The 26,306-nt window shown below is 44.9% G+C and overlaps 1 protein-coding gene across 5 annotated transcripts in view; it reads right to left on the bottom strand.

Moving 5' to 3' along the window:
• The window catches only part of PPP1R13B (protein phosphatase 1 regulatory subunit 13B), a 2,314,431-nt gene that overhangs the window by 1,923,094 nt on the left and 365,031 nt on the right, over nt 1–26,306 (bottom strand). The gene's annotated exons all lie outside the window — the stretch shown is intronic.

The following is a 26,306-nucleotide window of genomic DNA, read 5'->3' as shown; positions in this document are numbered from 1 at the left end:
GAGTCATTCTTGATTTTGTGAAGGACCTGTGGAAGAAGAGGAAAGGCATACAGGAACATTCCCTTCCAAGAGAAGGACATGGCATCTACCTTCCATGCGAAAGGACGTGGGACTCTACAATAAATTGAGAGAGTTGCCTTTTCTGAGGGAAGGCAAAGAGATCTACTTGAGGTACACCCCACCAATGAACAATGTTCAGAAACACATTCTTGTGAAGCATCAGTTAATAAAGCTGTGTCCTGGACCTGCTAAGAAAATTTGCCACAAGATTGTGCTCTGATGGTATAGAGACTGCCTGTAGGGACACATTCAGATTGATGGCTACTTCGCATGCTTAAAGTCTAACCTACAAAGGAGGCAAGATCTCATATCCTCCTGTTTGTTGATGTACCACATGATTGTGGTGTTGTCCATGTAAACCTTCAAGGCATCCAGGACCTGAGACCCACAGCACATTGAAAGCTTGAAGCGCAAGAATGAGAGCCCATATTGCCTTGATGTTGAAGTGATCCACCCTCTGAGGCCCAGCACCTTCAGGGTGCCTGAAGTTGCTCCCCATTCCGTGCATCTGTGAAGAGTTACTGAGATGGTTGAGGAGTGAGGGGAGGAACACTTGGATTGAGAGATAGCTGCTGAATCCACCAGTGAAATTCCAGTTTGAGACAAGGGAGCAGAGGAACAAGATGATCCAACAGGTGGAGATGTTCAAGCCACACTGATATCAGGTACCACTGAAACTTCCTCATACGAAGCTTGGCCCAGTGGAGCATGGGGATGGTGAAGTCTATGAATCCCGAGCCATGAGAAACTCCCCAGCTGGAAGAAAAAAGACAGGGAAAACAGGGAAAGAAAATACATTGCGAGGGACAAAAATCTTAGAGATAGGAAGAGATGCCAGCATTGAAACAGTCTGGAACCTGCAGCCAAGGAAAACATGATATTGAGATGGAGTCAACATTTACTTTTGAAAGATGACAGTGAACCCCAGGCTGTGCAACAGAAGCTGGGTAAAATGAAGATCCTGCAACAGTTTGTAATGCAATGGAGCCTGAAGCAAGAGATCATCCTGATAAGGAAATATCTAAATGCTTTGAAGCCTGCAAAAGATGACTATAGTAGCTAGACATTAACACCCTTGGGGCTGTTGAAAGCCCAAAGGGCAAAGGACAGAACTGAAAACAAGAAGAAAAAGCAGAGAATTACAGAGGTTACGTACTCACCATAATGTTCCTTCTGTGTTGTCTATTTTCATTCTTATTCAACAAGTGGGTTCAGATCCAATCCTCAAATCCCACTTAGCTGCTTTTACAGCTTGTGGAAACTGAAAACTCCTCAAGCTCCTCCATTACCCATAATACCATAGTCCCCCTCCATACCTCATGTCTTATTTGCTGATATTACTGCTACTTAAAAAACAAGGAACAACCACTATATGAGAAACCAATACCTGGAGCTCAAAGACAGAAACATTAACTCCCTTAGCATCTTCTCACTCTTCCAGAAGTCACAAAAAAATGGTAGGGGGTTGGATGGAGGGTAGTGAACAAGAATGAAAATGGACAACAGAGATGGAACTTTATAGTGAACACATAACTCCTTTATCTGATGTTGCCAATTTTCATTCATTCCTCAACACACAGGACACAGTTCCCAGCTACCTGAATCCCGGGTGGACTCTAGGGGAAAAGCAGCCTTCGACTCAACAGTGCTCAGGAATATCCTTCCTTCACGAACAGATGCAATTTGCAATCAGTAATAAAAGTATGAGGACTGGCTCAAGTTGCAGTAGCACAAATATTGTGCACTCTTAGTTGAAGTAAGGGCCAAACGAAGAACAGTCTTCCATGTACAATGCTGTAAGGAAGCTGAAGCAGCAAGATGAAAAGTAACCAGAGTCAAATTTTCAAGAACAAAATTAAGGTCCCAAGAAGGTGGAACAGACTTCCCAGGAGGTCTGATATGAAGGATACCTTTAAGAAATTGTTTGACCTCAAAGCTAGAGGCCAGAGGAGGAGGTGTTAATGGCAGACAAGCAGAAAAGTACAGTTTTGTACCTACCATAAATGTAGATGTCCGAACTGGATAGCATCTGCAGTCATAACAAGTGGGTTGTCCTGTCGTCAGGCAGCCCTGCAGTCGGCCGGATTCCAAAGTCCGGGTCCGGCTTCGGCTGATGTCGCACTCCACCCGACGTCATCTCTGTTGGTCTTCAGGTATAAAAGCATCAGCCGACGCCATTTTCCTCAGTGTTTCTTGCCCCAGATGCCAGTAGCCCTCTTGCAGGCTAAAAATTTGGATAGATGCCAATGTTTCCAAATAGATAGAGGTAAACACAGCAATAAGCATATATGTACATATATACAAACAAATACACCATAAAGACTCCCCAACAGCTAGCTATTAGGAGGGTAAACACCCTAGGAGTACCACAGAGGGAAGGAGGGAGGGTAATCCTGACTGCAGATGCTATCCAGTTCGGACATCTACATTTATGGTAGGTACAAAACTGTACTATGTCCTTCATGGATGCATCTGCAGTCATAACAAGTGGGTAGAATACCATAGCCAACTAGGGAGGAGGATAAAGGTAGATTATGGTGTGTTTAGGATCCCTTGCAGTACAGCAGTGGCAAACCCTGCTCGGGATCTGGAATATAGAGGCAAATTATAATGCTTGGCAAATGTATGCACGGAGGTCCAAGTAGCCGCCTCAATAATGTCTTTGGTTGCCACTCCTCGTAAGAAGGCTGTGGTAGTGGCTGTTGCCCTTGTAGAATGAGGTCTTATGTTCTGTGGAATTGGTTTTCCATGGAAGGAGTAACAGTATCGTATGCAATTTCCTATCCATTTGGAGATTGTCTGTTTGGAAATAGCTTTTCCTTCCCTTCCTGTTGCATAGGCTACAAAAAGTTGGTCAGTCTTTCTGCTATTTTTGTTCTGTCCAAGTAGTAGCGTTGCTGTCTATGTACATCCAAGGTATGCAGTATTCTTTCCCTCTGTTTTGTGGGTTGGGAAAGAAGGTAGGTAGGTGGATTGCCTGGTTTAAAGACACTCTGGATACCACCTTGGGCATAAATGTAGGATTAGTCCTCATGGACACTCTATCTTGGTGGAAGATTAGGAAGGGTTGCACTGCCATTAAGGCCTGTAGTTCTGAAACCCTCCTTGCTGAAGTAATTGCCAGTAGGAAAGCAGTTTTCCATGACAGGTGTTGTAGGTCTGCTGTTGCTGCTGGTTCAAAGGGTGATAGTGTCAACTTTTCTAGCACAAAGTTTAAATCCCAAGCTGGTAATGGTGGTTTCCTTGGAGGTTTTACATTCTTGATTCCTCTGAGGAACTGCTTGAGCAAAGGGTGCGAAAAAACAGGTGGATCAAAGCTGTATTCTGCTGAAATAGCTGATGCATGTATCTTGATGGAGGAGTAGGACAGGCCTGAATGAAGAAGTTCGGCCAGATACTCCAGAATGTTAGGCATATCTATGTTTGACACATCTTTTCCTCTTTCCGTACTCCAAATGACAAACCTTTTCCATTTTCCAGCATAGTTCCTTCTTGTTGAAGGTCTGCGTGCTTCAAGAATAATGTCTTTAACTCTTTGGGAAAGTTCTGGATTAGCTGCTGCTATGTGATGTTCCATGCAGTCAGTTGAGGCGTTTTTAGGTTTGGATGTATGATGCTGTAGTTGTTCTGAGTTAACATCAAAGGCATCAGGGGTATTGGCCACATATTGTTCCGAGACATGCTCTTCAGTAGTGGGTACCAGTGTTGCCTTGGCCAGTTTGGAGCTATCAGGATTATCCTTGGACGTTCTTCCTTGATTTTTAGTAGTACCTTGTGTATCAAAGGAAGAGGTGGGAATGCATATGCTGTTAGGCCTTTCCAGTTGAAGGAGAGTGAATCCACTTTCCATGCTAGTGGGTGGAATGTCCTTGTGCAGAATTTTTTGAGCTGGTGATTGAGAGGTGATGCGAATAGGTCTATCTGTGGCATTCCCCATTTCTTGAGATGGTCTTGAAGATGTCCGGTGCAGCTTCCATTCGTGGGCATCCGTGGTTCTGCTTAATATGTCTGCTAGAGTATTGTCTTTCCCGGTACAAATATTGCCTGTAACTGAATGTTGTAGCTGAGTGCCAGGGTCCACAGCTCCAAGGTCATTCTGCATAGGGGTATGAATGAGTGCCTCCCTGTTTGTTGATGTACCACATGACTGTGGTGTTGTCTGTCCTTATCATCAACTGGCCCTCTTTGAGAAATGGTTTGAACTTTTGGATTGCCAGTTTTACTGCCAGCATTTCTTTTAGATTGATGTGCAGGTGAAGTTGATCCTGTGTCCACAATCCTTGCACGCATTTGTCCAGCATGTGGGCCCCCCATCCTAGGTCTGAAGCGTCTGTTGTGATGGTCTGGCTTGGTTGACATCTGCGAAAGGGTAGGCCTGGGTTTGACTGGCATGCCTGAGCCCACCATAGGAACTCCTGTTTTAAGCATGGAATTAGTGGGATTTCTGTTTCTAGACTGTGTCTGTGTTGGGACCATAAATTCTTTAGGTACCACTGTAGTTTCCTCATATGTAGTCTGGCAAATGGGACCAAGATTATGCATGATGCCATGAAGCCCAAGGCCTGCAGAACTTTTCTTGCTGTTAACTTGTTCAGTTTTGTTAGTGCCAAGAAGTAAAGAGGAAGTTCTTTTGTTTTTCTGTAGTCAGGAATGCCATTTGTTGTACTGTGTCCAATTCGCCAAGAATGTCCTTGTTTGGGATGGTATCAGCCTTGACTTTTGTAAATTGACTGTGTATCCCAGTCCTTGTAGCAAGTAAATGACCCTTTGTAAATCTGTTGTCAGCTTGCTTTTGTTGTCCCCTTGTAGCAGGCAGTCGTCCAGGTATGGGTAAATTTGAATTCCTGTAGTCTGCAATGGGCGATTACTGATGCCAGGCATTTTGTGAATACTCTGGGCAGTAGATAAGCCAAAGGGCAATGCTGAGAATTGATAGTGCTCTGATCCTGCAAGAAATCTGAGGTATCTTCTGCAGATTGGTCGAATGGGGACGTGCAGGTATGCCTCCTTGAGATCTAGAGTTACCAGCCAAGACTCCTTGCCCAGCATGGGAAGAAGTTGCTGTAGGGTCAGCATTTTGAATTTTGGGACAATGATGTATGTATTTAAGGTGGACAGGTCGAGAATTGGTCTCCAACTTTTTCCTTTCTTGGAACTAGGAATAGTCTGGAGTAGAACCCCTTTCCTTGTTCTGCTGTTGGCACTCTTTCCACAGCTCTCATGTTTGCTAACTCCATTATCTGGCGTAGAGCCTCTGTTTTTGATTTGGAGGTAGATTTGGCATTCCTCTTTTGACTGGTAAAGTGTGGAAGTGAAACCGGTAACCTTGATCTATGGTTTGTAAAATCCACTTGTCTTTTGTTATGTAGTGCCAGTTCTTTGAAAATAAGGTTAACTTTCCGCCTAGAGGAGCTGCTATTTGTTCCCTGGTAGGCGGATTTAGGATTAAGTCACTGTGGTTGTGCTGATGTAGTGGCAGTGGCTGTGTCTGTGCCTCTGTTGTTACCTTGCCACTGTCGTCCTCTGTAGGCACCTCCTCTGGATTGGTTTCTGCCTCTGGAACGTCTATTCCTGCCCCTTTGAAATTTTGTGGAGTCAGGAAAAGGACCAATTTTTGGCAGGCCAGTTCCTGCTAAACCTTGGGGGTTGAACCTGCAAGAAATCTTTAACAGTTTGAACAGATTTTGCCTTTTCTTCCATTTTCTTCATAACCTGCTGGGCAGGTGTACCAAACAAACTTGTCTTGTCCATAGGAGCATCTAGCAACTTAGCTTTAACATGATCCGGTAAAGCTTGTTCCTTTAGCCATGCATGCCTTCTTATCACTGTGCCTGTCATGGCTGATCTAAATGAAGCCTCCAGTGCATCATAGCCACATTTTAAGGAATGGTTGCTAACCTGTTGTATGTTATTTACCATCTCTAATACATATTTCTTATCAAGAGATTCATCAGTGGTTAGTTTTTAGTTAACTGATCAAGCATAAACTCTTGGTATTGTATCATGTGAAACTGACAGTTTAAAGCTCTAGCTGAGAGAGTAGCTGAAGTGTAGACCTTTTACCCCATCTGTCTAGTGACCTTGCTTCCCTTTCAGAAGGAATAGGGTTTTAGCTGTGGTCGCTACTGCCTTGGGACCCTGGGATATAGTTTCTGGGTCTGCAAGTGGGGCCTTGTAAAGGTGGTGATGAGTATCTGGCACCCTGTAAAATCTGTCTGGTTTGGCAGGGGCTGGGGTAAAGAATCTGGAGCGGAGCAAACATCATTGAAAGCATCATCCACCACAGAGAGAACAGGAGGTATAGCTAAGGGCCTGTGCTGTGGGAGGTGCAGAAAGGTCCTAAGTCTTTTCTGGAGTCTGAAAAATCCTGTTGCTGCCATTGGAACTGTTCTCGCATGGCATGCAAGGTTTCCCCAAAGGAGAATTCTTCTGGTGGGGAAGCAGCTGGAATGGATTCTTCAGCATCAGAATCTTCAAAATTGGAGAAGGGAGCCTCAGGCTGGTCAGTTATGTCTGATTCATCAGCAGAATCATCAGAAGACACTGGCTCAGGGGGCTCTGCCCTAGGTCTCTTCTCTGGGGGCTGAGAGGCCCTGTCTGGGTGAGATTGAGATCCTCTAATTAAAGAAATTAAATCTTCTGCCAAAGAAAGCATTTGAGAACTAGAAGAGGGCCTGGATGTGGGCGGTTTAACAGGCACTGATTTAGTAGTCTTGGCTGCTTTAGCCCTGGCGAAGGCCTTAATGGACATGGCAGCTGGAGGCCTAGCAGCTCCACGTGCTGGGGTAGAGACATCCAAGGGGATGGTGTCTGATAAGTCAACCACCGTAGTGGGTAAAATTTCTGAGGTCGATTCAAGAGTTGTAGCAGCGGCCTCAGTTGTAAGAATAGGTTCAGCTGTACTTTGAGCAGTTTCCTCGGTTTCGGCCGAAACCGAGACACTCGCGGTTTGCTTTACCGTGGTTTCGGTCGAAACCGCGGACCGCGAGTGTCGGTCTTTATCTTTGCGTTTTTTGGGGGTAGTCGGAGGATCCGACGGCATAATGTACGCCAAAACAGGACCGAAAAACTGTTCTGCCAACTCCGACCGACGCCTAAGCGTACGTCGGTTGAAAGAGGCACAGGCCGAACAGGCTGCTACGTCGTGGGCTGGGCCTAAACAAGGCAGACAGTAAGAGTGGAAATCTTTATGAGGTATTTGTTTCCCACAGGTTAAACAATTGTTAACTTTTTCTGACATCGGCTGAGGCAAGAAAGAGTCCCCAACGGGGTACTTAGCTTTAGAAGTCTTCGAAGTAGTATTCGGTAGAAGTAATCTCTGGATCCGTCCGACCGGCACTTGCGAACAGCTTCTGCTTCCGGCCACGCGCAAGAAAGACTGAGGAAAATGGCGTCGGCTGATGCTTTTATACCCGAAGACCAACAGAGATGACGTCGGGTGGAGTGCGACATCAGCCGAAGCCGGACCCGGACTTTGGAATCCGGCCGACTGCAGGGCTGCCTGACGACAGGACAACCCACTTGTTATGACTGCAGATGCATCCATGAAGGACATCTGCTGAAAGGTGAGCTTTAACAGTAGAATATGCTAACATTGCATGGAGCAATTCATACAAATAAGTGGGAACTAAAGGGATCTCCAGAGAAAGTGGATCCTGGTTACCAGCAAGGCATCAAACAGAAAATCTCTTCCATTTGGGACATATAGGATTTCTTGGTAGTGGGTTTCCTGGCCTCCTCCAAAAAGTACAGTTGTGTGTACTTACCATAAATGTAGATGTTAAGAGTGTATTCACTGTTGCAGTCATCATATTTGGGTTATCTGCCTGCAGGTAGCCCTCACCCGGCCTGAATACCAGAGTCTTGGGATTTCTGTGTCGGATGCTGTCACTTCTTCCATGACGTCAAGTCATCAGGGGTAAAAAAAACATACAGCTGACGCCATTACATCAGTTTTTCTTGCCCCAGATGTCAAAAGCCCACACAATAGGAAGCAATTACATGGTGTGGAACACCCCCAGTAGAAAGTAAATACCAATGTTATAAGATATGGCCCAACAAAGAAGAATAGGCAGAAGTATAGAGAAGTCAGGGGGCTGGAGGGAGAGTAAAGTACAGTTGTGTACACTTACCATAAATGTAGATTTTTGAGTGTATTCACTGTTGTAGTCATCATATTTGGGTTATCTGCCTGCAGGTAGCCCTCACCCGGCCTGAATACCAGAGTCTTGGGATTTCTGTGTCGGATACTGTCACTTCTTCCATGACGTCAGGTCATCAGGGGTAAAAAAAACATACAGCTGACGCCATTACATCAGTTTTTCTTGCCCCAGATGTCAAAAGCCCACACAATAGGAAGCAATTACATGGTGTGGAACACCCCCAGTAGAAAGTAAATACCAATGTTATAAGATATGGCCCAACAAAGAAGAATAGGCAGAAGTATAGAGAAGTCAGGGGGCTGGAGGGAGAGTAAAGTACAGTTGTGTACACTTACCATAAATGTAGATTTTTGAGTGTATTCACTGTTGTAGTCATCATATTTGGGTTATCTGCCTGCAGGTAGCCCTCACCCGGCCTGAATACCAGAGTCTTGGGATTTCTGTGTCGGATGCTGTCACTTCTTCCATGACGTCAGGTCATCAGGGGTAAAAAAAACATACAGCTGACGCCATTACATCAGTTTTTCTTGCCCCAGATGTCAGGTGCCCCAAAATAGGAAGCAATTATATGGTGTGGAACACCCCCATCAAAAAGCAAATACACATGGTATAAGATATGCCAAACCAAAAAGGATAGGTAAAAGTAAAGACAAGCCAGGGGGCTGGAGGGAGGGTAACCAGGACTGCAACAGTGAATACACTTGAACATCTACATTTATGATAAGTGTACACAACTGTACTATGTTCTTCGTGTTTCACTGTTGCAGTCATCACATTTGGGTTGATTCCCAAAGCTAAGGAAGGGTGGAGGTAGTTAAGAAGCCTTAGGGCTCGTAATCAGGCCCTGTAAGACTGCTGTGGCAAATCCAGCTCTGGATTTAGAAAAGATAGGCAACTGGCAATGCTTGCTGAAAGTGCTTGCAGCTTCCAGGATGCCCTTGGTAGGGACTCCCCTGAGAAATGCAGCAGAGGTAGATGTAGCCCTAGTGGAATGTGTTTTTATCCCCTGTGGGGTAGATTTTCCATGGCATTTGCAGCAGAAATGGATGCAGTGTGCTATCCATTTAGAAATGGTTTGCTTTCAAATGGCCTTACCCTCTGTCCTTGCAGCAAAGCTGACCAGCAGCTGGTCCGGTTTTCTGAGAGGCTTAGTCCTGTCCAGATAGAATCTAAGCTGCCTGTGCATGTCCAGGGAATGCAGTATCCTTTCCCCTTTATTCTGAGGTGTGAAGACTGATCAATCACAGATGAAGGCTGCCAGCCTAGTCATATAGAATTTGAATTTGATGCATAATTCAATCAACTGTATAAATAAATGTAAAATACAGGCTTGTGTTTTTAAATGTAAGAAAACACTGTAAAATGTGAACTTCAAGATTGCTGCAACATTCCCATCTGCTGTAAGGAAAACCAAGCCAAGTATTTCAAATGTGTCTTTTAAAGCTGAAAAGATGTTATGAATCTCTTTAATGTTTTACAAGTTGGCTCCAGTGCTTCTGGATGAAGGTTTCATGCCCATTGTTTTAAGGCTAAAGTTTATGACCAGAATTTACATGTGGAAGGTGATTTACTGCTCTGGTTTCTGCTAGAATGTATATGTGAAATGCCTTGTATTGTTGTAAGTTTCTGAGCAGGTGTTAGATTGCTAAATAATGCAGTTTGTGGCCTGAGAACTCAGACCAGGTGTTAAGATGATGCAATATGAATACTGGGAAAACCTAAGTGTCAAAAATGATGTAATTTGGGAGGGCCTCAGAGACATGTTTGTTAGTAATGTTTAAATACTACTTCTCACAAGAGAGTGGAAGTATTTTGATCTTGGATATCTAACTCAGCACTCTGCTTAAGCTCACGTCAGTTTCTAGCACTGTGATTTCTTGTAGGAATATTTAAAGCTAGTAAAGATTAATTAGGTATTTTTCTTTGAAATCAGACGTGCACTGCTGTATTATTTTAAGTTTCTGTGTGATCTCTGAACTCTTAGATATATCTGTGGTGTAGTAGTTTTGTCTTGTGTTTTAATTATTTATTATTAAATATTTTTAAAACCTTCTACCTGTGGCTGGTTTGTGTAGAGATAAGCTCTACAGTACATTGCATATTTATAGAGGTTATTGTAATAGGCCACTCTAAAGTAAGCCTTGACTGTTAGTCATACTACCATTGGATTATAATATTGCACAGTAATAATTGGACACCCTTTTAAGGGCCTTTTAGTAGCTGATATTATTAGCTGGGTGGTGGCAGTAATTACGACCATATAGTCTGGTTAAAGGGGCACAGCTGGAGAATCTGTGTCAGCCTTTCCCAAGAGTGTTTGTGAAGTTTGTATAAATACTTATCTCAAAGTGTGTGTGTGTGTGTGTGTGTGTGTGTGTGTGTGTGTGTGTGTGTGTGTTGTGTCAGCTACTTGGCAGGGACACGAAGCACTGGTTAGACAGAGAGGGTACTGGAGATTCTAGCTTGCCCAGCTAGGCTGAGACCTGGACCCTATAGCTGTGCCAGTGGGGAGTCTTACTGGGGACCTGGTAAGCAAAGGAGCAACCAGCCCCAGACTGACTGTGACCTCTGTGTGCACTTAAGGGAAATTTTACTTTACTGTGTGTATTAGTTATCCTTTCCTCTCTTCTAGGAGACTACCTCCCTGGTGTTAGTGGTAAGGATTGCAGCTCCTTGATTGCTGGGCCAGGGTACGGTCATCACAAGTGTTTGGCAGTGGTGGGATCTACTTCACATACTAATTGGCTTGTAGTGGTGTGGGTAGAGTGAATATCTGTAGCTTATGTACAGTGATCTCAAAGTGTTTTGTACACTAAAACAGCCACGCAGTATATACTCAAGAGTTCAGATCACAATTGTTTATTTCTTTTGTTGGCTTAGTGTTAGTCAGGGTGAGCAGGCAGCATGACAGCAGAAGAGTATGGAAAGCTGACAAGGAGCCAGCTGGCGGAGATGTGCCAGGCTAGGAGACTGGTGCATGGAAACCTGACTAAAGCAGACCTGATTGCACAGTCTTGGTTACAGCTGCATCAGAAAACAGCAGCCTGGAGGACAATCAGACTGACAGTGGAGATGCAATATCCTCGGAGAATGGACAGCTCAACCTTTCTGCAGTGGACTTGAAAATCCAGCTGGAGCTAAAGAGACTTGAGTTAGAGGCCAGGAGTATGGAAATAGAAGCAGCTGAGAGAATGAGGAGCCTAGAAGCTGAAGAACATGAACGACAGAGGAGGCATGAGAGGGAAATGCTGACTCTTCGCCACAGTCATGGAGGTAATGGGAAAGGGAGTAACCGGACCCCAGAAGCACAAAAGGTCAGTAAATTTCTTCCACAGTTTAAAGAGGGGGATAATTTTGATAGCTTCATTCATGTGTTTGAGTGGGTATGTAAACAGTATGAAGTTGACCAAGGGCTCTGGGTACGGTTCCTGACCCCTTAACTCCATGGTAAAGCTGTAACTTCTTTAGCAAAAATGCATGACACTTGACTGTTTTGATTATACTGCTGTAAAAAGACATTTATTAGAATGTTTTAAGGTAACACCTGAAATGTATAGGACAAAGTTTTGTGAGCATAGACGAAAGGCAGATGAAAATGTATGCGAATATGTTGTTGAACTGAGCACTGATTTTCATAGCTGGGTGAGTGGATGTCAGGTCACCACTTTTGAAGGGCTGGAAGACCTTTTGGTAAGGGAACAAGCCCTTAGCACTTTGCCTGAGAACATGAGGATCTGGTTAGCTGATAAACAGTGTGCTACTTCGGAGGAGTTGGGGAAAAAGGGAGACCTATACCTAGCAAGCAGGGCAGCCCTGCACAGCAAAGGGAACCCCCAGTACTGCTCATGGGGGCAGTACAGACTGCCCCAACAAAATCCGCCAGTAGCAGGGAAAGACACTAGTCTAGGTACATGTCCAGGAGCTAGGGTTAAATGTTTTGAATGCGACCAGTGGGGCCATGTGGCATACAGATGTCCATGGAGGCAAGGTGGGGAACCAAAGGTGAGGGAGCCAGTAAGCGGTAAAGACAAAATGCCAATAGTAGGTTGTTTTGAGACAACAGTGGTATGGAGCTACATCCTGCAGATGTCCTGAGAGGGAAGGATTTGGATGAGGCAGCACTATGTACTTATGCAATTACATGCAGTGGGGCTAGGAGAACAAGCATGTGGATCTGGTAGCCTGGGGGAGACCCACACAGACTGCATACTTGCAGCCAGGACTACTGAGGTTGTTACTTCTGGGAGTGAGCTATGCTGTAGCAGTGAGACTGAATGTGAGCCACAGCTGCTTGTGGGTACTGATGATCCCTTGGACAGGGTAACTGCAAAGGTAGAGGTGAGTAGTAGTACCCAGGCTGACAGTGAGGCACCGCTGTCAGAGGATGCCAGACTTCCTGTGGAAGGAGAGCTGGGTAGGGTTACAAGGAAAGAGCTGAGACAGGCTCAGCTCTCAGACCCTACATTGCAAGGCCTGAGGCAGGTAGCTAGGGAGGCACCTGATTCTCAAGGGAAGGGGGAATTTGTATACTGGAACAAAGGGTTACTGTACAGAGAGTGGACCCCTGAGGGAGGGCTAGAAGGTGAGTACAGCAGTTGGTAGTGTCTAGACCTTACCGTCTGGTGCTTCTAGCCATAGCCCATGACATTCCCTTTGCAGGTCATATGGGCATAAAACGTACAAAGAGGCGTATTATGCAAAACTTCTATTGGCCTGGAATTTCCAGAGATGTAACAGGGTACTGCAGGACCTGTGAGCAGTGCCAAAGGGTAGGCAAGGCAGGAGACAAGGTGAGAGCTCCTTTGATGCCTCTGCCTGTGATTGAGGAGCCATTTCAGAGGGTAGCTATGGATATTGTGGGTCCTCTGAGTACCTCATGTTCCACAGGGAAAAAGTATATCCTAGTGACTGTAGATTATGCTACACGATACCCTGAGGCAGTGGCTTTGTCCTCCATTGAGGCCGAGAAGGTGGCAAATGCTTTGCTAGAGATTTTCAGCAGGGTAGGTTTCCCAAAGGAAATACTGTCCAACAGACATCTTAATTTTATGTCAGACCTGCTGGCTTGTCTGTGGAAGTCCTGTGGGGTGAAGCACATGAAGACCACCCTCTACCATCCCCAGACTAATGGTCTTGTTGAGAGGTTAAACTCTACAATCAAGTCCATGCTACGGGCATTTGCAGATCAGTTTAAGAGGGAGTGGGACAAATATTTGCCCCATCTGTTTGCTTACAGAGAGGTTCCCCAGGAATCCACAGGTTTTTCACCCTTTGAGTTGCTGTATGGGCATAGGGTGTGGGGACCTCTAGATTTAATTCGAGATGAGTGGGAAGGTGAGTATGAGTCTCACAAGGAGTCTGTTGTGGCATATGTCCTGAACCTCAGGACAAGGCTCAGGGAATTCATGGGTCTGGCCCAGGAGAACCTGGCAGAAGCCCAACAACAGAAAAAGGTGTGGTATGACAGGAATGCTCGAGCTAGAGAGTATGCTGTAGGGCAGCAGGTGATGATTTTCATTCCTGTCAGACACAAGTTGCAAGCAGCTTGGGAGGGACCCTATAAGGTGGTAAGAAAGGTAAGTGATGTTAACTACATGGTGGAAGTGCTAGACAGAAGGCATGTGCACAAATTGTACCATGTTAACATGATGAAACCTTACCATGACAGGGAGGCCCTTGTGCTGAGCATTTGCAGTGGATTGCAGGAGGAGTCTGAGGGAGATCTGGGGAGTGATCTCCTCAATGAGGCTCGGGCTGACGAAGGGGTAGCAATGTCCCAGCAGCTATCTCCTACCCAAGTTCGAGAAATCCGAGCAGTGTTGCAGGAGTTTGGGGGCATGTTCACCGGGAAACCAGGGAGCACCCACCTGGTGCAGCACCAGTTGGATACAGGACCCCAAAGGCCTATCAGGCAGGCCCCTTATAGGGTGCCTGAAAGAGTCAAACAGACACTGAGGGAGGAGGTACAGGAGATGTTGGAACTAGGGGTGATTCAAGAGTCCAACAGTTCCCGGGCCTCACCAGTGGTATTGGTGCCAAAGAAGGATGGCAGCAACAGGTTCTGTGTGGATTACAGGAAATTAAATAGTCACACAGAGTCAGATGCTTACTCCATGTCGAGGACAGATGAGGCCCTAGAGCAGCTGGGTGGGGCTAAGTATCTTACAACCATTGATCTTACCAAGGGTTACTTGGCAGGTGCCCTTGACTCCCAGTGCTAGAGAGAAGTCAGCCTTTGTGACTCTTTTAGGCTTGTATGAGTTCACAAATATGCCGTTTGTGATGATGAATGCCCCAGCAACTTTCCAGAGGCTGGTAGATCATATCTTAGCAGGAGGGTTTGCCCTTGCTTACATGGATGATATTGCTATCTACAGCCATTCCTAGCAAGAGCATCTTCAGCATGTGTCAGAGAGATGCTGGGCAGAATACAGAGGGCAGGGTTGACCATTAAGCCGAGCAAATGTGAGGTGGGTATGGCAGAGGTCTCCTACCTAGGACATAGAGTGGGGAGTGGTAAGAGAAGGCCAGAACCTGCCAAAGTGGAAGCCATTCAGGCATGGCCTGCACCCGTTACCAAAAAGCAGGTGAGGGCATTCTTGGGGACAGCAAGGTACTACAGAAAGTTTGTTCCCAATTATAGTACCATAGCTGCTTCCCTCACAGACCTGACAAGGAAGAACAGGCCAGATAAGGTAGTGTGGACCCCAGCATGTGAGCAGGCATTTCAGAAACTTAAGGAAGCTTTGGGAGGACCCCCTGTGTTAGCCAGTCCAGACTACAGCAAAGATTTTGTTGTACAGGTGGATCCTTCAAACTATGGGGTGGGGGGCTGTACTTAGCCAGATTTCTTCAGAGGGAGAAGAGCACCCAGTGGTTTATCTCAGTTGTAGGCTCCAAACCAGGGAGGAATGCTATGCAGCGGTAGAAAAGGTATGTCTAGCCATACTGTGGGCCCTACATAAATGTCACCCTTATCTGTATGGAAGAAAATTCACTGTGATGACAGATCACAACCCTCTAACATGGTTAAACAGAGCCAGTCAGCAAAATGTCAAGTTGCTAAGATGGAGTCTGGGGTTGCAAGCGTATGATATGTCAGTGCAGCACCGCAGTGGGAGTAGCAATGCCAATGCAGACGAGCTCTCAAGACAGGGAATGGGGTGAGGTACACCCAGGTAGACATGACACTCTCAAGCAACGTTTCTCAAGGGGCACTTGAAAAAACTTGCTTGAGTCCCCCCCCCCCCCGGGGGGGGGTGAAGATTGGACAATGACAGATGAAGGCTGCCAGACTAGTCAAATAGAATTTGATACATAATTCTATCAACTGTATAAATAAATGTAAAATACAGGCTTGTGTTGTTAAATGTAAGAAAACACTGTAAAATTTGAACTTTATGATTGTTGCAACATTGCCATCTGCTGTAAGGAAAACCAAGCCAAGTATTTCAAAAGTGTCTTTTAAAGTTGAAAAGATCTTATGAATCTCTCTAATGTTTTACAAGTTGGCTCCAGTGCGTCTGGATGAAGGGTTCATGCCCATTGTTTTAAGGCTAAAGTTTATGACCAGAATTTACATGTGGAAGGTGCTTTATTGCTCTGGTCTCTGCTAAAATGTATATGTGAAATGCCTTGTATTGTTGTAAGTTTCTGAGCAGGTGTTACATTGCTAAATAATGCAGTTTGTGGCCTGAGAACTCAGACCAGGTGTTAAGATGATGCAATATGACTACTGGGAAAATCTAAGTGTCAAAAATGATGTAATTTGGGAGGGCCTTAGAGACATGTTTGTAAGTAATGTTTAAATACTATTTCTCACAAGAGACTAGAAGCATTTTGACCTTGGATATCTAACTCAGCACTCTGCTTAAGCTCACATGTAAGTTTCTAACACTCTGATTTCTTGTAGAAATAGTTAAAGCTAGTAAAGATTAATTAGGTATTTTTCTTTGAAATCAGACCTGTACTACTGTATTATTTTAAGTTTCTGTGTGATCTCTAAACTCTTAGATATCTCTGTGGTGTAGTAGTTTTGTCTTGTATTTTAATTATTTATTATTAAATATTTTTAAAACCTACTATCTGTGGCTGGTTTATGTACAGATAAGCTCTAGAGTACATTGCATATTTATACAGGTTGTTGTAATAGGCCACTCTAAAGTAAGCCTTGACTGTTAGTCATACTACCATTGGATTACAATATTGCACAGTAATAATTGGACACCCTTTTAAGGGCCTTTTAGTAGCTGATATTAGCTGGGTTGTGGCAGTAATTATTACCATATAGTCTGGATAAAGGGACACAGCTGGAGAATCTGTGTCAGCCTTTCCCAGGAGTCTCTGTGAAGTTGTATAAATATTTATCTCAAAGTGTGTGTGTGTGTGTGTGTGTTGTGTCTGCTACTTGGCAGGGACACGAAGCACTGTTTGGACAGAGAGGGTACTGGAGGTTCTAGCTTGCCCACCTAGGCTGAGATCTGGACCCTATAGCTGTCTCAGTGGGGAGTCTTACTGGGGACCTGGTGAGCAAAGGAGTAACCAGCCCCAGACTGACTGTGATCTCTGTGTGCACTTAAGGGAAATTGTACTTTACTGTGTGTGTATTAGTTATGCTTTCCTCTCTTCTTGGAGATGACCCCCCTGGTGTTAAGCATTAAACTCTCACTTATTTTTCCTTCCTGTTTGGCTAAATAGATAACAAATGATGCACTATAAACACAAAATATTTCAGAGACTTCCATGAAAGCACCCATATGCTTTTTTTAAGTGGTAATTTAAGAAAATTATGGTATTGCATACTTCTTGTAATCTGATGTAGTGTTGTCGATTCATTGCGAGACATCTTATATAAAAACATGCAGTTAATGTCTACGCATGGTCATTGCAAATTTATGCTCTTAGTTTTTGCAGCTGTTACTGTGCTTGTGCCTATACTTTGTCACATATCGGGAGGGCTCTTCAGAAACATGAGATTACAGTTTGACATTTTTGCTAGGTTAAGCATGGGGTGGGCAAGGCAGCTCTGACATCACAATGTAGGAGGTCCACTGGCTCTTCTATACAGCATGCAAATCAGGTGGGGATTACATCACTTTGGGGGAGGAAAAGTCCTGGTAGCTACAGCAAGGGCTCTGGCAGATGTGACATCATCATTTCAGAGCCAGCTTGAGGTTTTTCAACTTGGTTTTCAAAGTGAAAGAATAACAGTACGGAAAGGTAGGAAGCCTAACAGGGAAAACAGTTGAGAGCATTAGTTTTTAAAGCTGCATGGGTGATTTTTCGAGGCTGTATCAATGAACAGGGACTAAAAGAGATAGCAGGTTGAGCAATCTGCTTTAATATTCTGTTGTTTTAAGTCTGCCAGTGAATTTAGTTTGCCTAGCAGGAATTGAGCTTGTAGGTGTACTTGGTTGCTCAAGGCTGTGTTCCACAGAACCATGGCTAGTCTGCAGAGTGGGTAGGAATGGGTTCTCCCCTGCTTGTTTATGTACCACATGACTGTGGTGTTGCCTGTCTTTACCAATAGTTGTCCTGGAAGAATAAGGCCTTTGAAGGCCGTCAGAGCATTCTGTACACCTAACACTTCTTTTTGATTGATATGCAGATGCATCTGCTTTGGGTTCCATATGCCCTGAATGCACTGCCCTGCCATGTGACCCCTCATGCATAGTCTGATGCGTCTGTTGTTAGGGTTTGGGTGGCAGGGGGTAGAGTGAAAGAGAGTCTCCTGTTGTGGTTACAGGCCTCTGCCCACCAAGGGAACTCTGCCCTTAGGCAAGGATGACAGGATTCATAGTTTCCATGTCCTGAGAATGTTGACACCATAGACTTTTTGGTACCATTGAAGTTTCCTCATATGCAGTCTTGCATGTGGAATTAACAGAATGCAAGAGGCCATGAACCCCATGGCTTGCAGTATTTTGTCTTGCAGACAGCTGAGTTTGGTGGCCAGTAGATTGAAGTAGTTTGTCAAATAAGTTTCTGAGGAGTGAGGAATGCCATCTGGGAAGTTGTGTTCAAGCTTCCTCCCAGGAATACAATTCGTTGGCAGGGTACTAGCTGTGATTTCTTTTCATTGGTGGTGTACCCCAGTGAAGTCAGAAGTCTCTTTACAAATGCCAGGTGCTGTAACAGCAAGTCCTGACTTTTCGCCTGAATCAGGCAATCGTCCAAGTATGGGTAAATCTGAATACTTCTCTGCCTGCAAAATGCAATGGCTGGAGCTAGGCACTTTGTGAATACCCTGGGCGCAGTAGACAAGCCAAAGGGAAGTGCAGAGAAAGTACAGTTTTGTACCTACCATAAATGTAGATGTTAGAGTGTTCACACTACTGCAGTCATCACACTTGGGTTATCCTGCCGTCAGGTGGCCCCGTAGTCGGCCAGAGTTCCAAAGTCTTGGTCCGGCGTCGGTTGCTGTCACTTCTTCCCTGACGTCAGTGCGCCAGGGGTATATAAAAGAGGCATCCAATGCCATTTTCTTCAGTTTTTCTTGCCCCAGATGTCAGGTGCCCCAAAGAAGGTAGGCAATACATATTGCTAATAAAACATATAAAAGGGAATAAAAGGAATACCTTCAGTTACAAGCAAATACACCACAAAGGTTGTAAAGGATAGAAATGTATAGAAAAGTTCAGCTAGGTCAGAGGGGATGGAGGGAGGGTAACCTGGACTACAGCAGTGTGAACACTCGAACATCTACATTTATGGTAGGTACAAAAAGTACAGTTTTGTACCTACCATAAATGTAGATGTTCGAAGATCCACATTGCTGCAGTCCTTACATATGGGGTAGTCTGCTGTCCTCGGTCGGCCCGAATACCAAAGTATTAGGCTGACGTCGGTCAAGGCGCTTAAAACTGACATCAGGACGTCAGGGTACAAAAGCGCATGACCGACGTCATTTCCTCAGTCTTTTCTTGCCCCAGATGTCAGAAGGCCCTAACAAGACAGGCCAAAGCCAAAAACCAGCAAAACCCAACCAACCACCCGTGCACTAACCATATTTACAATATGTACAACACAAACCACACCACCACCTTCAACAACAGAGGGTAAGGAGGAGGGGTAAATTGGACTGCAGCAATGTGGATCTTCGAACATCTACATTTATGGTAGGTACAAAACTGTACTATGTTCTTCATCTGACATTGCTGCAGTCCTTACATATGGGTAGAATCCCAAAGCAGAGGTAAGGGAGGATGGCAAAACTATAAAGCATTAGGAGCTGCCAACATGCCTTGTAAAATTGCAGTTGCAAATCCAGCCCTAGATTTAGAGTAAAGTGGAAGGTGGTAATGCTTAGAGAAAGTATGCACTGAACTCCAAGTAGCTGCTTCCAAAATATCTTTAGTAGCCACCCCTTAAAAAGCTGTAGAAGTGGCAGTAGCCCTAGTGGAATGAGGCCTAATCCCAGCTGGAATCTCCTTACCATGATGGGAATAACAGAAAGCAATACAAAACCAATCCACTTAGAAATAGTTTGTTTTGAAACAGGTTTGCCCTGAGAACCCAAAGCAAAAGAAACAAACAACTGCTGAGACTGCCTGAACCCTTTAGTTCTGCTCAAATAATATCGCAACTGTCTGTGAATATCCAAAGTGTGCAAAATTTTTCCCTTTATTTTGGGGTTTGCATAAAAGTAGGCAAATGAATAGTTTGGTTTAAAGCCACACTAGAAACCACTTTAGGCATAAAAGAAGGGTTAGTACGCAAAGACACCCTATCCTTGTGGAAAATTAAGAAAGGCTCAACTGCCATAAGGGCCTGTAATTCAGAAACCCTTCTCGCAGAGGTAATGGCCAACACAAAAGCAGTCTTCCAAGATAAATATTTCAACTCTGCCGATGCTGCAGGCTCAAAAGGTTGTAGAGTGAGTTTCTCCAACACAAAATTGAGATCCCAAGCAGGAGTAGGAGCTCTACGTGGGGGTCTTATATTCTTTGCCCCTCTAAGGAATTGCTTAAACAAAGGCTGAGAAAATAATGGTGGGTCACAGTCATAGTGAGCAGAGATTGCTGCAGCATGAACCTTTATAGAGGAGAAGGACAAACCTTTGTCCAATAACTCAGTAAGGTATTGAAGCGCCACACTTAAATTAGGTTTAGAAACATCAAAGTCCTTTGCTGTACTCCAAAATAAAAATCTCCTCCATTTATCTGCGTAAACTTTCCTTGTACTAGGCCTTCTGGCCTCCAAAATAACATTCAAAACTTGTTGTGGAAGCCGAGACCCTCCAGGGTTTAAACCAGAATATGCCAGGCTGTCAGATGTAGAGAATGAAGTTTGACATTGAGTAAATGACCGTTCTCCTGAGACAGCAGGTGAGGAATCGAAGGCAAAGGCCATGGAGGCTCCTGTACCAGACTTCTCAGTAATGGGTACCAGTGCTGTCGAGGCCAATCTGGAGCTATTAAAATCATGTTTGGCTTGTCCTGTCTGACCTTCAGCAGTACCTTTGGGAGGAGAGGCAGAGGTGGAAAGGCATACACGTGAAGATTGCTCCAATTGAATGAGAGAGCATCCACTTTCCAAGCTGAGGGATGAAACCTTTTGTGCAAAACTTTGGCAGCTGGTAATTTAGTGGAGAAGCGAACAGATCTATGTCTGGAGTTCCCCATAACACTGTCAACCTCTGGAATACATGAGGATCCAATTTCCACTCGTGGGGATCCATAATTTGTCTGCTCAACACATCTGCTAAGGAGTTCTGTGCTCCTGGCAGAAACCTTGCCTGAAGATTTAGCTGTAAACTGAGAGCAGTCTCCCACAAAATCATTGCTTGTCTGCATAGAGGATAAGAATGTTCCCCTTGCTTGTTGATGTACCACATGACAGTTGTGTTGTCTGTTTGAATCAACACCTGCCCTGGAAGAAGTAAATCCTTGAAAGCTATCAATGCAAATTGGACTGCTAACATCTCCTTCAAGTTGATATGTAGATGTTGAAGTCTGGCAGGCCACGTGTCTTGTATCCATTTTCCATTTAGATGAGCTCCCCAAGCTTTGTCTGAGGCATCTGTCGTTAAAATCTGACTCGCCTCTGGCCGGGTCACAGAGAGTCCCTTGTTTAGGTGACATTCCTGAGCCCACCACAAAAATTCCTTTTGAATGCAAGGTATTATTTGAATGACAGTGTCCAAATCTTGGCAGTGCTGTGTCCATACATTCTTGAGATACCATTGTAGCTTCCTCATATGCAGTTTGGCATTGGGAAGTACCAGAATACAAGATGCCATGAACCCCAAGGCTTGAAGGACTGTCCTTGCAGTCAGCCTGGACTGATGAGACAACTGGTGGAAGTAAAGAGAAAGATTCTTTTGTTTGTCCGGGGTCAAAAAGGCCATCTGGGATACTGTATTCAGTCTCACACCCAGAAAGCACATGTCCTGAGAGGGTACTAGACTGGACTTTATTTCGTTCACAGAATACCCCAGGCATCTTAACACTGCCATCACATACTGTAAATGATGAAGAAGTTTGTCCTTTTCTTGGGCCAGTATCAGGCAATCGTCCAAATAAGGATAGATCTGTATTCCTCTTAGCCTGAAGAAAGCTACCACTGGAGCCAGAACCTTCGTGAACACTCTGGGCGCAGTAGATAAGCCAAAGGGCAATGCAGAGAACTGATAATGTGAAGTCCCAGAAAGAAAACGCAGATACTTCCTGCAACTGGGCCTGATAGGAACATGAAGGTAAGCCTCTTTTAGATCCAGAGTCACCATCCAGTGATCTTTGCCCAGCAGAGGTAAAAGCTGTTGTAACGTTAACATTTTGAACTTGGGAATGTCCAGATATGTGTTGAGGATGGATAAATCCAAAATTGGTCTCCACGTGTTTCCTTTCTTTGGTACTAGAAACAGGCGAGAATAAAATCCTAGGCCCACTTCTGGCAGAGGAACCGTTTGTATGGCCCCTATTTGAAGTAGTAGAGAAATCTGTTTGCGAGCCTCTAGTCTTTGCTGAGGAGGAACGTCCGGCATGCCTTTGAAAGGAGGCAAGGTATGGAAATAAAACTTGTAACCCTGGTGTATGATATCCAATACCCATTTGTCTTGGGTAATCAACATCCAATTTTCCTTGAAGAGTGCTAACCTTCCTCCCAAAGGTGCTGCCAGGCAAGAAGGATCTGGCAGCTGAAAAGTAGGTCATTGGGCCTGTTTACGAAAGGACTGGCCCCTGCCCTCACCAAGATTGTGCAGGTGAACTCCCTGTTCTAGGCCTGAAAGAACTCTGAGCTCTGCACCTACCACGACTAGATCTTCCCCTAGACTGAGAATCATAAGAAGGATACGACCACCCCTTAGCAGGCCAATTCCTACTAAACTTCGGAGGCTGAACTTGCAAAAAATCCTTAACAGCCTGCATAGACTTAGCCTTGTCTTCCATTTTCTTCAAGACTGATTCCACAGGTGAACCAAACAACACATCAGACTGCAAAGGAGCATCCAAAATCCTTGTCTTAACATGGTCAGATAAATTCTGATCCTTTAACCAGGCGTGCCTGCGAAGAACTGAGCCAGTGGCAGCCACCCTAGACGAGGCCTGCACAGCATCAAAACCACACTGTAATGAATGCTTACCCACTTGTTCAGAGACATGCACCAAATCTTGCAACTCTTTACACTCAATGCCTTCCGCCAGAGCATCCACCTTAGACTTCAATTGAGAAAGAAGAAAGTTTTGATATTTCAACATATGAAATTGGCAATTCAAAGCCCTCATAGCTAAGGTAGAAGATGTATAGACCTTCTTTCCCCATCTATCCAAAGCTCTGGCTTCTTTATCTAGAGGAACCAGATTTTTTACAACAGAGGCCTTGACACCCTTAGGTCCCTGACTAATAGTTTCTGGGTCCGCCCTAGGACTCTTATAAAGATATTTATGAGCCTCAGGCACCCTGTAATACCTATCCGGTTTAACAGGAGCAGGAGGCAGAGAATCAGGATTAAGTGAAGTCTCTGCAAACACATCTTCCACAACATCCAGAACAGGGGGTATAGCTAAGGGCCTATGCTGGGGTAACAGCAAAAACTCCCTAAGCCTTTTCCTAGAATCAGAGAAGTCCTGACCTTCCCACTTAAAATGTTCCCTCATAGAATGAAGTGTCTCTGAAAAAGAAAAATCCTCTGGAGGAGAAGCAGAAGGAGTGGAATCATCTGCATCAGAATCAGAATAAGGAGAATACTCCTGCAAGTCTTCAGCTGAAGACTCTGAAATATCCGAAGCCTGCTCAAAACTTCCCAACTCTGGCTCCACCCTAGGCCTCTTATCAGGAGGGGGCATAGAACCTCTAATCAGAGTAATTAAATCTTCTGCCATTTTAAGCATGTGCTTCTTAGGCACAGACCCTGCTGAACTAGGAGAGACACCAACAGAAGCTGAAACTGGCCTGCCTCTGGGAGAAGCCTTGGAAACAGAAGGAGAAGGCCTAACCACCCTAGGAAGGGAGGAGAGTACAGCAACTTGGGAAGCCCCTTCAGCCTGACCTGCCTCCTGAGAGACCACCTCCTGCAAAATCAAAGTCTCCCCCTGAGACTCCAGAGAAGTCTCCGTCGGAACCACCGGTTCCACTGAAGCCTCTAAAGAACCGGCGTCCGGAACGGACGACTCATCTTGCCTGGGTTTAACTGTTTTGTCTTTGCGCTTCTTGAGAAGCGGGCCGGAGAATCCGACGGCATATTATAATTGCACCGCTTCCCAAAGACCAGCCTAGCACAATCCAACCTTCGCTTAATAGTGCGTTTATTGAACCTAGCACAAAAACGACACCCAACAACGTCGTGCTCAGGCCCCAAACAAGGAATACACAAAGAATGATAATCCCTATGCGGTATCTGTTTCCCACAAGAAATACAGTTATTCACTTTTTCTGACATCCAGTAAAACACTGAGGCAAGAAAAAACCAAAATAATCCCCAACGGGGTACTTAGCCAACTTGGATTCGGTCTGAAACTCCGAATTCGAAAAATTTCAGAACGCCGAACGGCACTTGCAATGCTGCTTCTGCATCGGACCATGCGGCAAAAAAGACTGAGGAAATGACGTCGGTCATGCGCTTTTGTACCCTGACGTCCTGATGTCAGTTTTAAGCGCCTTGACCGACGTCAGCCTAATACTTTGGTATTCGGGCCGACCGAGGACAGCGGACTACCCATATGTAAGGACTGCAGCAATGTGAGATGAAGAACATCTGTACTATGTTCATCGTGTTACACTGCTGCAGTCATCACACTTGGGTTGAATCCCAAAGCTAAGGATTGGCGGTGGAACTAAACAGGGTTTGGAGAAGCTAGTAGGCCCTGCAGAACTGCAGTGGCAAAGCCAGCTCTGGTTTTAGAGTATAGAGGTAAGTGATAGTGCTTGGTGAAGGTGTGCACTGAACTCAAGTTGCAGCCTCCAAAATATCCTTGGTTAGTACTCCTCTGAGGAAGGCTGTTGATGTTGCTGTAGCCCTGGTGGAATGGGGCCTAATGTTACCAGGTACAGGTTTCCCATGGTGTGTGTAGCAGAAGCGGATACAATGTCCTATCCATTTTGAAATGGTCTGTTTTGAGATAGCCTTTCCTTGTGATCCTGCAGCATAGGATACAAAGAGCTAGTCAGATTTTCTGAAAGCCTTAGTTTTATCCAAGTAGTAACGTAATTGCCTGTGAATGTCCAAAGAGTGTAGGAGCCTTTCCCCTTTGTTCTGGGAGTTTGGATAAAAGGTGGGCAAATGAATGGTTTGGTTTAGGGCCTCACTGGATACCACCTTTGACATAAAGGAAGGGTTAGTTCGTAAAGCGACTCTGTCTTGATGAAAAATGATGAAAGGCTCCACTGCGATTAGGGCCTGTAGCTCTGAGACTCTTCGTGTTGAAGTTATTGCTAGCAGCAGGGCAGTTTTCTATGATAGAAACTGTAAATCAGCTGTAAAAGCTTGTTCAAAGGGCGGTAGTGTAAGTTTTTCCAAAACAAAGTTGAGATCCCAAGTTGGTGTTGGTGCTCTCCGGGGCGGTCTTATGTTCTTAGCCCCTCTGAGGTACTGTCTTAGTAATGGATGTGAAAATATAGGAGGATCTGTGTTGTATTGAGCTGAAATAGCTGAGGCATGGATCTTAATAGATGAAAAGGAAAGTCCTTTGTGCAACATCTCTGTTAAATATTGTAGAATCTGAGGAATATTTGGGACAAGGGGATTTTGGCCTTTAGCCTGGCAGAATCTTTTCCATTTGCCTGAATAGGCTTTCCTGGTGCTGGGCCTCCTGGCCTCCAGAATGACATCCATAACAGCTTTAGAGAGAAGTGTTGACTGGTTGTTTAGGTAATTTGCCATGCAGCCAGATTTAAAGTCTTGAGCTGGCTGTGTAGAATCTGATTGTTTTGCTGAGTGAGCAGGTGAGGAATTTGAGGTAAAATCCATGGTGGGCCTTGAGCCATGTTCCTTAGTATTGTATACCAGTATTGGCATGGCAAGTCTGGAGTAATGAGTATCATTTGTGGCCTCTCTAATCTGGCTTTCAGCAGCATCTTTGCCAGAAGAGGCAGTGGAGGAAAGGTATACACTGTTAATGTTTTCAAACTGAATGAGAGGGCGTCCACTTTCCAAGCTAGTGTGTAGTATGTCCTTGTGCAAAATTTCCGTAGTTGGTAGTTTTGGGGGGAGGCAAACAGATCTATGTATGGGCTCCCCCATTTTTGAGTTATTGCGAATACTTGTGGATCTAGTTTCCACTCGTGAGGATCTATGTTGTTTCTGCTTAGATCGTCTGCCAATGTGTTTTTCTTTCCTGGCAGGAATTGTGCTTGTAGTTGAACTTGGTAAGTCAGTGCTATGTTCCACAAGGTCATTGCTTGCCTGCACAGGGGGTAGAAATGTGTGCCCCCTTGCTTGTTTATGTACCACATCACTGTGGTGTTGTCCGTCTTTATTAGTTGTCCTGGATGTAGGAGGTCCTTGAAAGCTGTTAGGGCATTTTGTACAGCTAGCATCTCTTTTTGATTGATATGTAGATGCCTTTGATCTGCAGACCATTTGCCCTGAATACACTGTCCTGCCATGTGTGCTCCCCAGGCATAATCCGATGCATCTGTTGTTAT

The sequence above is a fragment of the Protopterus annectens genome, chromosome 6.part0 (assembly GCF_019279795.1).
Source record: "Protopterus annectens isolate FY-2018-M chromosome 6.part0, PAN1.0, whole genome shotgun sequence".
In the NCBI taxonomy this organism is placed as follows: Eukaryota; Metazoa; Chordata; order Ceratodontiformes; family Protopteridae; genus Protopterus; species Protopterus annectens.
Note: the sequence above shows the minus strand (reverse complement) of the source record. Positions and strands in the feature narration are given on the sequence as shown.